Source organism: Protopterus annectens, chromosome 5.part0 (assembly GCF_019279795.1).
Source record: "Protopterus annectens isolate FY-2018-M chromosome 5.part0, PAN1.0, whole genome shotgun sequence".
Lineage (NCBI taxonomy): Eukaryota > Metazoa > Chordata > Ceratodontiformes > Protopteridae > Protopterus > Protopterus annectens.
In genome coordinates this window covers 540,396,647-540,411,460 of record NC_056735.1, presented here as the reverse complement: position 1 = coordinate 540,411,460, position 14,814 = coordinate 540,396,647, and positions in this window count along the sequence as shown.

The window sequence follows — 14,814 nt, the reverse complement described above, 5'->3', positions numbered from 1 at the left end:
CCCACTTAAAACCAAGACTTTTTTCCCCTGATAAAAACCCCATTTTCAAAAATAACTTAAAACAGGCCCCCAAATCCTTTAACCCGGACCAAAAAAAAGTTATGACTTTTTCCAAACTAACATCTGAAAAATATGAATGTTGTTAAAAAATTTTGGTTTTTCAAATTTACCCACAACAAATTTCACTTCTTTAAAAAACAAAAAAGTGACCCTAATGAAAATGAACATTTTAAAAAGTTCATATTTTGGAAATTTGGTTTCCCCAAAAGTACCAAAAGGGTGTTTAAAAAGAAATGAAAAGGTTCCCTTTCTTTGTGCCAATTTTCCCCCCCCCTAAATTTTGCCCTCCATTTACTTAAGGACATCCCAACCCCTTTTGGGATGAAAAACCCTTCCCATCAATTTCCCCCAATTTAAAATTTAAAACAAACCCCCCCTTCAATGGTTTAATTAGGTTGTTATAATTAAAAATGCATTGGTTAAAACCCCAACCAGTGCCCCCCCATGCCCCTTGGTTATATTTAGGCCCATTTAATGTTTTCTTTTAATAATAAATTAATATAATTTAAATATATATACAAAACTTTTACTTTACCCAAATTATTAAAAAATTTAAATAATAATATTTTTAATTGGTTTTAAACAGAAACCCCCAAAGGGAGACTAAAGGGGTTATTTCCCAAACCTTAAAAGTCATTACTGGGGTTCCCAAAGGACTGTCCCAACCCTTTCTTTTAAAATGCCCAAAAGGGAAAAAGGTGGCTAAAGACCATTTTAAACTGTAACCCCGGGGGGCCTTATTTTAAATCCCTGACAGGCATTTCCAGGGTTTACAGGAACTTTTCAAATGAAATCCCGAATAAGGGTCATTTAACCCTTGTAAGGCCCCCTTTTAAAAAAGTGGACCCCTTTAAAAAGGGAAGGGTTTAAAAAAGGTTTAAAAAACTTTTAAAAATAACCCATTAAATTTGGACATCCTTCTATGGTAATCTGATTACTAAAATTCCCATTTAACATTTCATTCCTTTACTTACTCCAACCCACATGGGTTTAAATGGGTGTTTTAAAATGTTTTAAACAGTGGGTTCCACCAAAAATTTTCCCAAAGGGGTTTTGGTAACTTTTTGCAAATGAAAAAACTCCCCGCCCTTTATTTGGGGGTTTTTTAAACCCAAGAAAATTTTCTAATGGAACAAACCATTTAAACTGGCTTAAAGGTTCTCCACCTATTTTTGGGGTTTTTATGTTAAGTAGGGAACAAAGGAGGGCCCCCAAATAAATGAAAATCTTGGGGGAAATTCCTTAAAAATTACTTTGGAAAACATTAAACTCATTTACAAGCCCCCCACTAACACTTCAAGGGAAAACCCTTTTTGGGGGGGAAAGGGGAAAAAGAAATCACCCCGGGATTCCCTTGGTTTTCCCAGGGGGCCCTTTAAGCCAAGGGGTGGGGAAACCCGCCATTTTGGGTGGGGAAGAACCCCCTTTTGGGGAAATTAATGGTTTAATTCCCCAACTTAACATGCCCCCCTTTTTTGTTTATAATGCCCCTTACCCCCCCAAAGGGGTTTCAAAAGGGGTTCCAAGCAACTCTGCCTTAAATTTCTTTCAGGTATCTTGGGGCTCCCTTTTATTTGGTGCGGGGAAGGAAAGGTTTTTCAATTCCCTTGGGCCAATAGGTGTGGGTATTGTTCCCCCTTGCCCCGGGCCCTACGCCCTTTGTAATCGGCCTTTAGGTTTCAGTGAGAAATCCCTGTGGGCCCCGGAAAAGGGGGTTTGGGCGGAAAAACCTTCAAAAAACTGTCCCCCGTCACTTTTTCCCAAAAACCATTTGGAAACTGGAAACTTGAAATTTTTGGTTTTTTTTTGCCTTAAAAGGTTTCCACCCGGGGAAAGCAAGCCCAAAGGGGAACCTAATTTTTAAGATCCCCAAAAAACCCCTGGTTTATTATTTGGAAAACTGGCCCAAGGCATTCCCCATGGGGGGTTTATTTTAGGGAGTCTCAAAGGTTCCAGTCCCTAAACACCCCCCAATGGGGAAATTTGGGTTATGGGAAAAAAACAACCCGGGGGTGACACCAAATGTGGGGGGGCAAGATCCTTTAGGTGGACAACATCCCAAAATCCCGGGCATTCGAAACCCGGCTTAAGGGTTTCCTTTTTAGGCACCCGCCCCCAAATAAAAATTTTAACACATTTCACCCAAACCTTTTGGACTGCCAAAATGGGGGGGATATATTCTGGGCCAAAATCCGGGTTTTGGGGAAGTATTGTGTCATTGGCAGTAACATCACCAAACTGGTGGAATGTGGCCTGTAGGGTCCCCCCCTGAAACCCCATTTCCCCCTTTAAACCCGGAGACCCGGGGAAACATACCCCTTTCCCAGGGCCCCCCTGGCTTTGGGGTGGCAACTCCAAAAATTCTGGGAAAGTCCCTTCCACCCGCTTCCCAATTTTCCCTCATTGCCCCCGGGATTCCCCGGGGGAAACCTCCCCTTCCCCTGGGGGGTTAAAGTGGTCATCCCCAACCCCCCAGGTTCCCCCACAGTGGGGTTAAAGCCTGGAGTCTAACCCTGAAAATAATTAAAGTTTTCCCTGATCCCCCAAATGGGAAAACCAAAGTTTTATCCCTTTTTACACTTTTTAAAAATTTTCCCATAGTGCAGGGTGGGTGGTTTTCACCCCCCTAAGGCATGCTTAAATTTTGGGTTTTCAAAAGAGTCTTGCCCCCAAGGTGTGGGGCCTACTGGGGAAAAAACTACTTCCTGCCGGGAAATCTGGGGGCCCTTTAATTAAACCGGATCCCCCCAAATAGGCATTTCCAAAACCGCTCCCCGGGGACTTTCCCTAAGTATGGAAAAAGTGGCCCCCTTTTACATATCCAAGGCTTTTCGCGGGGAAAAAAAGGGTTTTTTTGAAAAATAACCCCCCCTTCCCCTTTCTTTTCAAAGGTTTGTGGTTTCACCAGATTTGGCCCCCTGTTCCCGGTGAAAAATTTGCCAAAAATTTTTACCCAATTTCCAAAACCTTTCAGATTTTTTATTTTTTTCCATACCCTTCCCCTAAAAAGGGGCCCAAACCCCTTTTCCCAAATACCGATCCCCCACAGAACCAGGGGGAAATTTTGGCCTCCTAACAAACAAACACAACCCCCCTTTAGGCAGAGGGCCCCGACTGGTTTTGCCCAAATTTTTAAGACAAGCCCCCCCTACATTTTCCCCGTTCCCCCTTTAAACCCCCAAGGGGACCCTGGGTTTTTAAACCCCTAAAGGGGGAAACCCAACGCCAGGAACTCCCCCCCATTAACCTCTCCTTTGCAAAGGATTGGTTTTTAATTTCCCCAGCACTATTTAAAAATGCATTGGCCCCCCTTGAACTTGGCCCCAAAGGGAGCTTTTTGATTTCATTATGGGATGAATTTTTTCATTCTTAATACCCTTAACCAAAACTTGATGACCCGGGGGGTGGGGCACAATAATATATACCCAAGGCTTTTTAATTTTTTCCCCCAGGGATTTTTGTAAAAAACCCAGCCCCGAATTCACCCCAAAATCCCCATTGGGTTTTCAATGGCTTACCAGGGGGAACCCAAACCCCCTGGTATGCTGGCTATCCAACCCGGGAAAAGTATGATGGGTTTCCCCCAGGAAAAACACCTAAAACCATGGGAAAAGCTAATGAAAGGGAAACACAAACCGGAACCCTTTTGGCAAAGTGTTTTGGGGGCCTGAAATGGGCCGGTGCCGGACATTCGGGGGCCTTCCAAAAACTCCTCCAAGGCACAGGGCCCCACCAAGGGGCCATAACCTTTCAAAGGTCTCCCGTGGGAAGGGACAAATTAACCCCTAAACCCCCCACCAAAAAGGCCCAAGGGAAGGGGGCGAGGTACTCAGACCATGAACACCCTAAGCCAGCCCCAGTAGGCAGATGGAGGCATGCCCAGTATGCCCATGCCTTGGCAAAGAGGGAACATATATTGCACACAGTGAGTGTAGGCACCTAGGGACTGACACCTTTCTCCACCTCCACACACAGTAAAAATGGATGGCACACACAAGACTACCTGTAAATTCTCACGTAAAGGCAGTCTACTGTGTGCGTCCAACATAGGCTGCCATCAACTATTGCACACACAACTGCCATTGGCACAAGGTAAGTCAACACCTGAACAGTAAATTAAGCTATCAGCATATGTAGATACTGTATGTATAGATTTATCAGTAGGTACTTGGCCAACTGCCAGAGGCCCTTCATAAGCCCAGCCAAAATGTGTCATCTTTTGCAACCCCATTGATTCATTAACTGTCCCTCTGTGGAGGAGAGCCAATGGTGGGTTCCCTGGGGTGCAACTACTGTTCCCCATCAACTCTTCAAGGTTTCTCTTGCAGAGTGTTAGTGAGGGGGCTCTGTATAATGTAGTTAGGGATGTTGTTCCAAAGTATGGGGAGTGTCTGTGACAGGAAACTGCCACTCCAGCATCTTTGAGTTTTTGTTGTGGCATGTTTCAGTTCACTACAGTGTGTGGCTCACTGTGACATGGATTCCCATAGGTGGAGCATATCCATCAAGCCTGAGTTCGACATGGCTGTGTTGGCCAGTGGAGATCATCTCTGGGTAAATGAGATGCCACTGAGTAAAGCAGGAGTTTATTCAGTCTGTCTGCATAGGCCATATGTTGGAGGCCAGTATTCCCCTTGGCGAGGTACATTCGTGGACCTTCCAGCTGTTGGAAATGTCTTCTGAGGTACATCCCGCATGGGTTATTATACCCAATGATGGGACTAATGAGTGATGAGTAAAGAGGCACTATAACCACAGTATGTCTAGATGGGAATCCTTTAGTAATCAGATGGCTTACATAGAAGGATGTCCTAACTACTGTGGAGATATGATTGTCAAAGGGGAGATCACTATCTACCTTAGTCCCCAGATACCCCATTACCTCATCCATATTAAAGTTGCTGCCACGTATGTGTTAATATGTGGGTGCCATTTCCACAATGGAATGACCATGCAGTTAGTGGCACTTGTCTGGAGGCTGTGACGTTGACACCTTGTGATGTTCTCTTTGAGGCCCCTTGAAGGATGTCTGTGTCAGCTGGACAATCAATCATGGCTCCCAGTTCGCAGTCATTGCCAACATGGCCTGCTGTAGTCCACCTGTGCTTGCCTGTACCTCTGAGACATATATGCCAAACAGTAGGGCTTCCAGAACTAAGTTCTGTGGGACACCAGTCATGACTGGTCAAGAGTTGGACCTGGATACTACTAGTCATACCATGTACGTTCTGTGTGTAAGCCCATTGGCAACCCAACCTGTGATGTATGGGTGTATGTACAGGCTGGTGTGTTTATCAATAATACCTGAGTGGGGCATGGTGTCAAAAGCCTTGGCGAGGTCCAGATAGTATGTGTAAACCACCTCCAAGTCATCTAATGTCTTGGTGACTGTATATAAGACTTCAAACAGGTTCAGTAGGCATGAACTGCACTCAACCAAGCTGACCTGGGTTGGATCTTGTATTCGGAGGTCACCAATGTCTTTTGCTAATGAGTGCCATGAGGATGTGAACCATACCATTGCAGATCAGGCTAGTCAGGCTTATGGGGTGGTAGTTACCATGGTCAGTTGTGATTCCACCTTGATGGAGTGGAATAACTGTGCCACATGCCATTGTATGGGCATCTAGCCTGTGGAGAGGCTGAGGTAGGAAAGCTTAATTAGGTGGGGGGGGGTCACGTTGTCTTGTACAGTTTGCAAGATGCAGTCTGGGATAACATCTGTCTCCATTGATGCTGTGTTCTGCTATTAGAGAGGGCCATTTCCACCTGTGTGTCTCTGATGTGTGGGATACTGCACCTTTCGGGTAGTGTCGTGGGCTCTTTAGGGGGGTGAAGTATGCACTGAGTGTATCTGCAAGGATGTTGGCGATATCAGTAGGGTCAGCATATTTTGTGCTATATTTCACAGGCACAGTATAAATCTGCGTGTCACCACGTAGATCCTTGACATAGCCAAAGAAGGCTTTGTGGTTAACTTTTGAATCTGTGCGTATTCTCCTGCTGATGTTAGCCTTGGATGATGTCATGATGGACCTGCGTATCATACTAATAGTGGTCACAGATGTCTGATCTTTGTGGGATTTGCTGTTTGTTTGGAACTCTGTCCTACTTCTGTAGTATAGCCTGTTTATTGCAGATGTCCACCAGACCAGTGTCCTTGTCTAAGAGTGAGTCTTGGTTTACCAGTGATGGCATGATCCATACATCTGTGTAGATGTGTATAGACTGCATTTGTAAATCTGTCTGTATCTTGAGCAGTGTTTCCCCTTAGCGTGAGGGCTGTGACCCCCCCAACCCCTGTCACTACTAGTGCAAATTTAGCTGTAGGAAAGGTATACACTGTGGTATCAGTGGGTGGGGGAGATGCTTGGGTGTGGAAACAATGAATAGTTTATGGTCAGATCTAACCAGTGACCAGTTAACCTCCACTGTGGTGCACCTGTTGCCCATGTTGGTGATGACCACTTCTAGTAGTTTCCACTCCACGTTAGAGAGGTTACCACCTGATACAGGGCATATGAGGCGATAAATTCCAGGAAGCGCTGGGCCTGGAAGTGAGTACAGGAGTATGTTTCCCAGTTAATGGTATGGTAGTTGACATCGACCAATGCCAGGGTGTGCATTAGGACTGTCATGTTCTCCACTGTCTCCAGGTAGGTGGAGTGGTGGTCCTGGGTCATGGAGGGTGATCCGTAGCAGGCCATAGTTTACATTGCAGTTGTGGCTGATGTTAGCTGCACATGGATGATCTCAGAGGTATCATGCTGCCCCACTAAACTGGAGGTGTAGGTATCCCTGATGAATATGGATACAGACCCTCCATGTCTGTATCAGTCCATGTTCTGTGGCTGAAATGTGTGGTATGGGTTGTAGTCTGGTAGTGCTGATGTGCTCTCAGGAGCCTTAAGACAGATCTCAGTTATTGTACACATGTTGATTTTGTCCATCCTGAGGAGTGCTCTGAGTGCATGCATGTTGTGATCACGAGCCCTGGTCTTGAGCAGCATGACCGTCATTGAATCTGCTATTGTGCTGTTTACAGAGCTGGTATTCACCTTCAAGACTAACCGAAATAAGGCACCAAGGGGGCGCCAATAGCCTTGGCCAGTATTCCAAAGCCTAAGGCTGACACATAGGCCAGTATGGTATCGTTGCATGCATGTTCCCCATCTGTGCTTGTTTTTCATCTCTCCTGCAGATAATCTACTGGTAAGCAATAGAAAGCATTAAACTTATACAAGTCTTCTAGCTTCCAAGATAGGCTTTTGGAGTAACTAAGTATTAGTGTTCTGTATGTTCTTGCTGTACTTAACTGTTTCCTAACTACATGGGGATTTCTTACTGTATATTGTGATCTAAAGGTCTGCTTATTCAGATATTATGGCTGTGATGGCCTGCACCTTAGAGCTTCACAGATAGCCTACTACCTATCTGCCCAAGGGCAATTAGAAGCATAGCTACAGTGTGTTGGCTTTTCCCACACCATTGATGAAGTAACTGAGCCTCTGTCAAACATAGCCAGTGAAGCAATTCCAGGCAGAGTTGCTCGAAGCTGTTGAAGACTGAGGTTATGGAGGGTGATAGGGGCACTTAGGGATCTAAAGAGGGCATATTAATGTGGCAATTCAACACCATTCAATTACCCCAACATGTCTCGCAGTTTTCAAACTGGACAGGCTACACCACCCCCTCACTGTATGGTTCTGGGACACATGATCCCAGAGGTGTATATTCTGTTACCCATTCACACAACAAGGTTTCCCTTGAAGTGTGTCATTGAGGGGCTATACCTAATGTAGTTAGGAATGTAATTTATTGTCTCACAGTAAATTTGTTATATGTTGTTATTTCAAGAGTGCGTGAATCTCAATGAGTTCAGGGAGCCACCACACTTTGCTTAGCGTAGCTTACACATAGAAATAATCTAAATAGGAAATAGGCAGAAGCAATGTTAATGTTAACAGTGTAATGGTTACAGCATCTGCATAGTATCTGTGTATTCGAGGTTCCAATCCCGATAAAGGCAGGAATGTTTATTATGTTCAAAAGTATACTTTAACCACAGCTTACATATATAGGTAGCAATCGTCTGTATCATAATCATTTGAAACACCCATATAAACCCATGTGTGCTGGATAGTACAGTCAACAGAGAATGTAATGTTATGTCAGCACATAGTGAGATGTTACTTCACTGACATGTATATATCCTATGTAATTAGCGGATGTGGCCGTGTTTACACGTACAGTTTATACGTTACAAAGTTTGTTTAACTGTGTTTGACCACTGCAATAATGTCAAACAAAACATGCTTACAACTATTTAAATGACCCTTATTCTGGAGTAAAATACATTTGTAAAACATTGCAGGTGTCGAACCCTGGACCATGCACACTATAGTCATGGGACTTACCACTAAGCCATCCAAGGTGAATACATGTTTTATGGTCTTGAGACTACACTTAACACAATATGCATTTCACTGTAATGATCACAAATGGGGGCACTCACTTTGTGTACGTATGTACAGTACATTGTAATGTAATGTAGTTTGTGAACCAACACATTCCAGTCTACGTATGTATTACTGTTACAAATTAATACAATAAAATATATATATATATCTATATATATATATATATATATATATATATATATATATATATATTATAAACAGTTACCAATAGCCGTATATATAAACATCTATGAACACACTTTGTGACACAGAAGCACTCCAAAGGAATTGGAGTGCACACAAAACACATGCAGCTCTGGTATTATAACAATTAATATTAACCTAATTTAACATAGAAGGGGCGGTTGTTGTGTATGTGAAGATTGGGGTGGGGGAGGAATGATGGTTAATGAAATCATGCATCAAGGAGGGCCTGAGTCGGATGTCCAATAAATGAACTGGAGGGGTATACATGGAGTATGGTGACAATATAAAAAGGACACAAAACAAGAACCTTTCTCATTCATAATACACCCTGTCATGTCAAATTGCAACACCTAATTTCATAAACATATGAACATTAACATGTATCAGACATATGTACACCAACTGACTGTCACATTTGTTTTCAGTAGTGAGGAATGTCTGTAGTAAAATGTATATTCTAAACACCATAAAATTTGTACATATCTCAGATGCCTTAGTGGTAAAGTCAGTGACTGTCGTGTTCATGGTCCTGGGTTCAAGGGCTGTTAGGTTATTTTGAGGGCCAGAAAAAGGGCTGCTGGATGCAGGTGGATTAAAGCACTCTTAAGCAGTTGTAAGTGGGTTTCCATGGGTTTGCGCTACAGTAAGCGGTGCTGAAACATGGTAAATGGAGAAGCACTTCACAGGTTTAACCTTTGATTAACGTCTCACAGACCACAGGCAAACCTGCTTACAACCACGTAAATGTGCGTTATTCACACTTTCCCTACCAGTGCCTACTCTGAGAGGTAAAATAATAACACCTTTCAGGTGTAGAACCCGCAACCATGTACTCCATTTTCAGAGTAACCTAACACTAAGCTACCTGGGATGTACCTCTCCCAGTTGTGTATGCAGACAGGTTAAAACACAAAAGGGAGGGATGTGTTGAAATAGGACAACTCGCCATGTAACCAATTAAAGGTGTATGCTCATATATAAATATATATAGAAAGAGAGATACATATATACAGGTCTACACACACACACACACACACACACACACACACACACACACACACACACACATATATATATATATATATATATATATATATATATATATATATATATATATATATATATATATATATAGATAGGATAAAAACATCTACACATCTATGGAGGTACAGATAAATGTATGCAATATATATATATATATATATATCTCTATACATATACTATATATATATATATATATATATATATATCTGTAGACAGCATCCAAAGTGTTCATATCTGACTATAACATGGACCATAGCAATCACACATTCCGTCCCCACCCCCCCCCAAACAATATGAACATGACATATGAAGAATATATGCCAATACACTATTACAAATATGTTCTATGGACACAGTCACCAACACAACTGCAATGACTGCAAATATCCATGACAGAAATACACAGACAGCTTTTCATTTTGCAAAACTTTATTACATTCTGATGTATTGCCAAAAGGATTCAAGAACTAATAGTACCTGCATGCTGTACAGGAAGCATTTAACAGTGCCTTAAAGAATCAGCCTGCAATTACCATAGTATTAGTCCACTAAGGGATAGGTGTTCACATAGGGAAAGAACACCCACACACTTATAGACGTTGTATAAAAGGGATTCCTACACACCTGCATGTGCTATGTACACCCACTAACATCTACCCCACAACCAAAATAATTTCATCAATACATACTGTCATACCATAACCTATTATTCAACTACTGTACAACATCTGCTGAAACCTTAACATAACTGGCACAGACACACTAACATGGCCCTATGTGAAATAGTTGCTGTTGTACAATTGAACAGCTGCTGATGTAACAGAGTTTGTATGAACTAATCCCATTTCAGAGGGTTGAAAGGTTCGTACAGCAGGAAGTGTTACTGAGTGCTGATTATTAGCACGATATGTCTGGTAAGCACTCTGTAAACCCCATAACACGACATAGGACTTGAGTGGTTCAAAGAAATGTTAGTGGGTTTTAAAGGAATTACACATAACGATTTTAGAACAGTTTTAGTGTTAATGGAGGCAGTGTTAAAAAATAATTTTATTTTCTTTGGAGGAGAATATTTTAAGCAGTGTAGGGGTGTTGCCATGGGTGCACATTGTGCTCCTACATATTCCAGTATCATCATTGCACATTGGGAAAATACATTTTTATTAACTTCTGTTTCTAGTAATTCTTGGACATTTTATGGCAGATTTTTAGATGATTTATGTTTTTTATGGAGAGGAAATGAGGATGATTTTAACCTGTTTATTGAATATGTGAACGGAACAACTATTTTTTTTAAATTTACACATGATTTTAATTATCAACAGTTAAAGTATTTGGACGTAAACATTATAAAGACCAAGGATGGTTTTATGTCTAAAATATATAGAAAAGAGACTTTCTGGAATTCATATTTGCATTACACTAGCTCACATCTACCCCATCAAAAGAGAAGTGTGTTGAAAGGTCAAATAGTATGTTTAAGTAGAATGACTTCTGATGATACTACCTACTACAGTGAATGTGAAGTATTGAAAGGTTTATTTTTAAATAGAGGCTACCCAGGTGAACTTTTTGATCAGATATGTAGGGAAGTTACTGGTGACAGGAGGGGTAGGTTTGCACCTATATTAGGTAAAGGTGAAACAAGTGCCTTACAAGAAGTAGGCAATGCAAACAGAAGAGAAAACTATGGTTCAGGTATTATAACTACATATGATAGTCAGGAATACTTAAAAGGATTATTGACAAAGAATGGAAAAATGTTGCTAGGTTATCTGATTTAAACCACATTTTTGATAACGAACTAAAATTCATTTACAGGAGGGGCAACAATATTAAGAATATATTAGAGAGAGGGATGAATAAGAACATTTTTGAAAATGGTACTAAAAAGAAAACAGGCTTGTTTAATGTGGAAGGTGTAATTACTGTTCATACCTCACTCTTAGTGAATCATTATATTTACAAGCTAGGAAAAAGAAATTGACATTAGGTACCTTTGTAAATTGTAATACTAAAGGTATCATTTATTTAGTTACTTGCACAAAATGTGATGCATTTTATGTTGGGAAGAGTGAAAGGAAGCTCAAGCAAAGAATTTATGAGCACCTTTATGACATTAGGACCAAAAAAGAAAATAATGCATTATATAAACATACCAATATATGTAAAGTAAACTAGCAGAATTTAAGTTCTTTGTTTTAGAAACTGTGTTTGTTGACCCTAGGGGTGGGATGTGGGAAATGCTAGTAGAATACAGAGAATTATATTGGCAAATAATATTAGAAGCCAACAGACCTCTGTGTCTTAATGATATGATTTCGCTCATTCTAGTATTGAAATTGAGGTCTGCAAAGTTATAAGTATATGTCCACTATTTTAACATCTTCAAATATATTCAGTGTGTTTTGATGAATTTCTACAACAATATAAACAGAAACATTTAATGAACATTTTGCTTGTTTTGGATTTTATTTGTAATGATAAACACTACTAGAGGGGATTTTTTATAATGTATTTTTTATTAACTAATAGGACAAGGTTATTAAGAATATGCACATACAAAATGTTTAATACAAGCAATTTTTATATTTATATTTATTATGTAAGGGGCATGTATACAACATTGTTGAGTACTTTATTAGTATACTTTTAAACTCATTATTTAATTGGAACTGTGCTGTCATTGGATGTTTGTTAATTATTTATGTATAAAATGTGAGCTCACGAGGGTGATTTCATCTGATGAAGTTGAAGACGAAAACGTTTTGTGTAATATTGTCAACGTTAGTTTCTCTCTGTTCAGCGTTTACATATGTGTGGTTATCATTAAACTGTTCATGACAACATTCCTGGATCTGAGGTGCTTTTCTATGGTTATTAATTACTTTTTGCACCTTCCGTTTTTTGGTTATTAACATCTTTGATTACTAAGAAGGTATGTATAACATGTAGTATGTCTGTGTATGTAGTACCTGTTCTGTAAGAATTACAGTGTAATCAATGCATAAAGTGGAAGTAGCTATTTTGTAGCGATGTGTTGTTGAGCAGTAGTAATGCTTGTAGTATTCTATGTGTGTACTGCTGTAGGTCACTCGGCAAACTCTGCATACACCACAAGGGATAATATGGGCTTGGAACCCACCAATTCGCTTCCAGCCACTGTCAGTGCCAGGATTGGTCCAGCAAGTATGTGCTATAATAGGGGATAGTATATGTCAATATATTGTAACAGTTGACATATGTATAGGTGTATAAGTAAGATGAACATGTTAAAGATGGGCTTACCATGCAAATATGGTGTGCATTGTGGGATATTGTGCCAATAACTGAGTAATGTACAGTATTTTAGGCAGATCTCTTTTCTATTTTACATAGCAGTTCTGTTATGTTATGCAAACAGTAGTTATGTCTATTGGCAATTACAATACTCAGTAACAAGATACATATCATTTGTATTCATCTGACAGTTTAGCAGCATGATAGCAAAGATAATTGGAAGAGCCAGGTAACTATCCATGCACATAACACATATGATATCCACCTCTCTAGTATTGTTTGCAAGCAATAAGAGCTGTGCATGTGTACATGTTATGCAAATGTGTAGTGAACCTTGTTACGGGGATGGACCTCTCTAGTATCATTTGCAAGCAATAACAGCTGTGCATGTGTACATGTTATGCAAATGTATAGTGACCCTTGATACAGGGCTGCACTTCTCTAGTACTCTAGTCTCATTTGCAAGCAATAAGAGCTGTACATGTGTACATGTTTATGCAAATGTGTAGTGACCCTTGTTACAGGGCTGGGCCAAATGGCTATGTGCACACCTACATAATATTGAGAGTAGAGTCACACTGGTTGAACTACCAGGTTTGTGTAGCCCAACCTGTCATTGCCAACCTAACAGCCGCTTGCACATAATGCATGTAAGGCAGTGCACAGCACTGGAATGAAACAGGTTGCATATCATCTTTAACTCCAGTATAACATCTGCAGTAGGACTGTAAGATGTAGGAGACAACTGCCCATGTGTAATAGTTGCTTCATAGGTGATGGCTCACACTATCTGATTATATCATGATCATGTTGATAGTGGCATCAGAGTCTATTGATACATGACTCTGTTTGGAGAGTGGGTGTCTGTGCCCAACAATGCTCATGGTTCTGGTGGATATGTGAATATATACCCAGAGAAGGAAACAGAGCTGTAGACACTTGCATCATCTTTAATCATCTAACAGGATGTGATGTGCTCCTCAGAGGAGGATTGCTGCTAAAGGTAGCCAAAATGTTTCCATAATAGCCAGTGTTGTCACATCCATAACAGAAATATTTACATGTGAGCATGACTGTCTAAAAAAATCTTCATGAGCAATACATAAACTAAATACAGTACTTGGTACTTGTAGTACTGAATGCTCATACAGGCATGTCCACTAGTCAGCTACTGGTTTTTAGTAATGTCAGCTTTGTGTATGTGGCCATCCTGGGGGAATGTAATCTCTATGCCATGTACACTGCCAAACCCACCTAACACCATTCCCCATACATTGTTTGGGATCCAGCTACAGGGGTAAGCTGGAAAGCAGACCAGTCTACAGCCATGACTGGACTGGACAGTCATGGGGTGTAGGTTAACACATGCAGCTCATCAACACAACCAGCACATACCCTTACCAGAACACAGTAAGGACACCCACACACACCTTACCAGAACACAGTAAGGACACCCACACACACTACCAGAAATCACACACATTCACAGGTGCACCGACACTTCTAAGTATCCGGCCAAACAAGTGACCCCCCAAGCTGGAAGAGACAGACACCAAAATACACAAACTGTATGACATAGTTTGCATAATTGTGCCACACCTCAGAACACGTGGCTGGAAACATGCCCAACAGTACTCATTTGTGAATGCAAACTCTAGCACTATGTTACACACCAACCTATATGAGGGCATCCATACTGTCAGCTGCCTGTCTGTCATGATTAGCCACATACCCATACATTCAGACCACCTTTTAAACTATACAC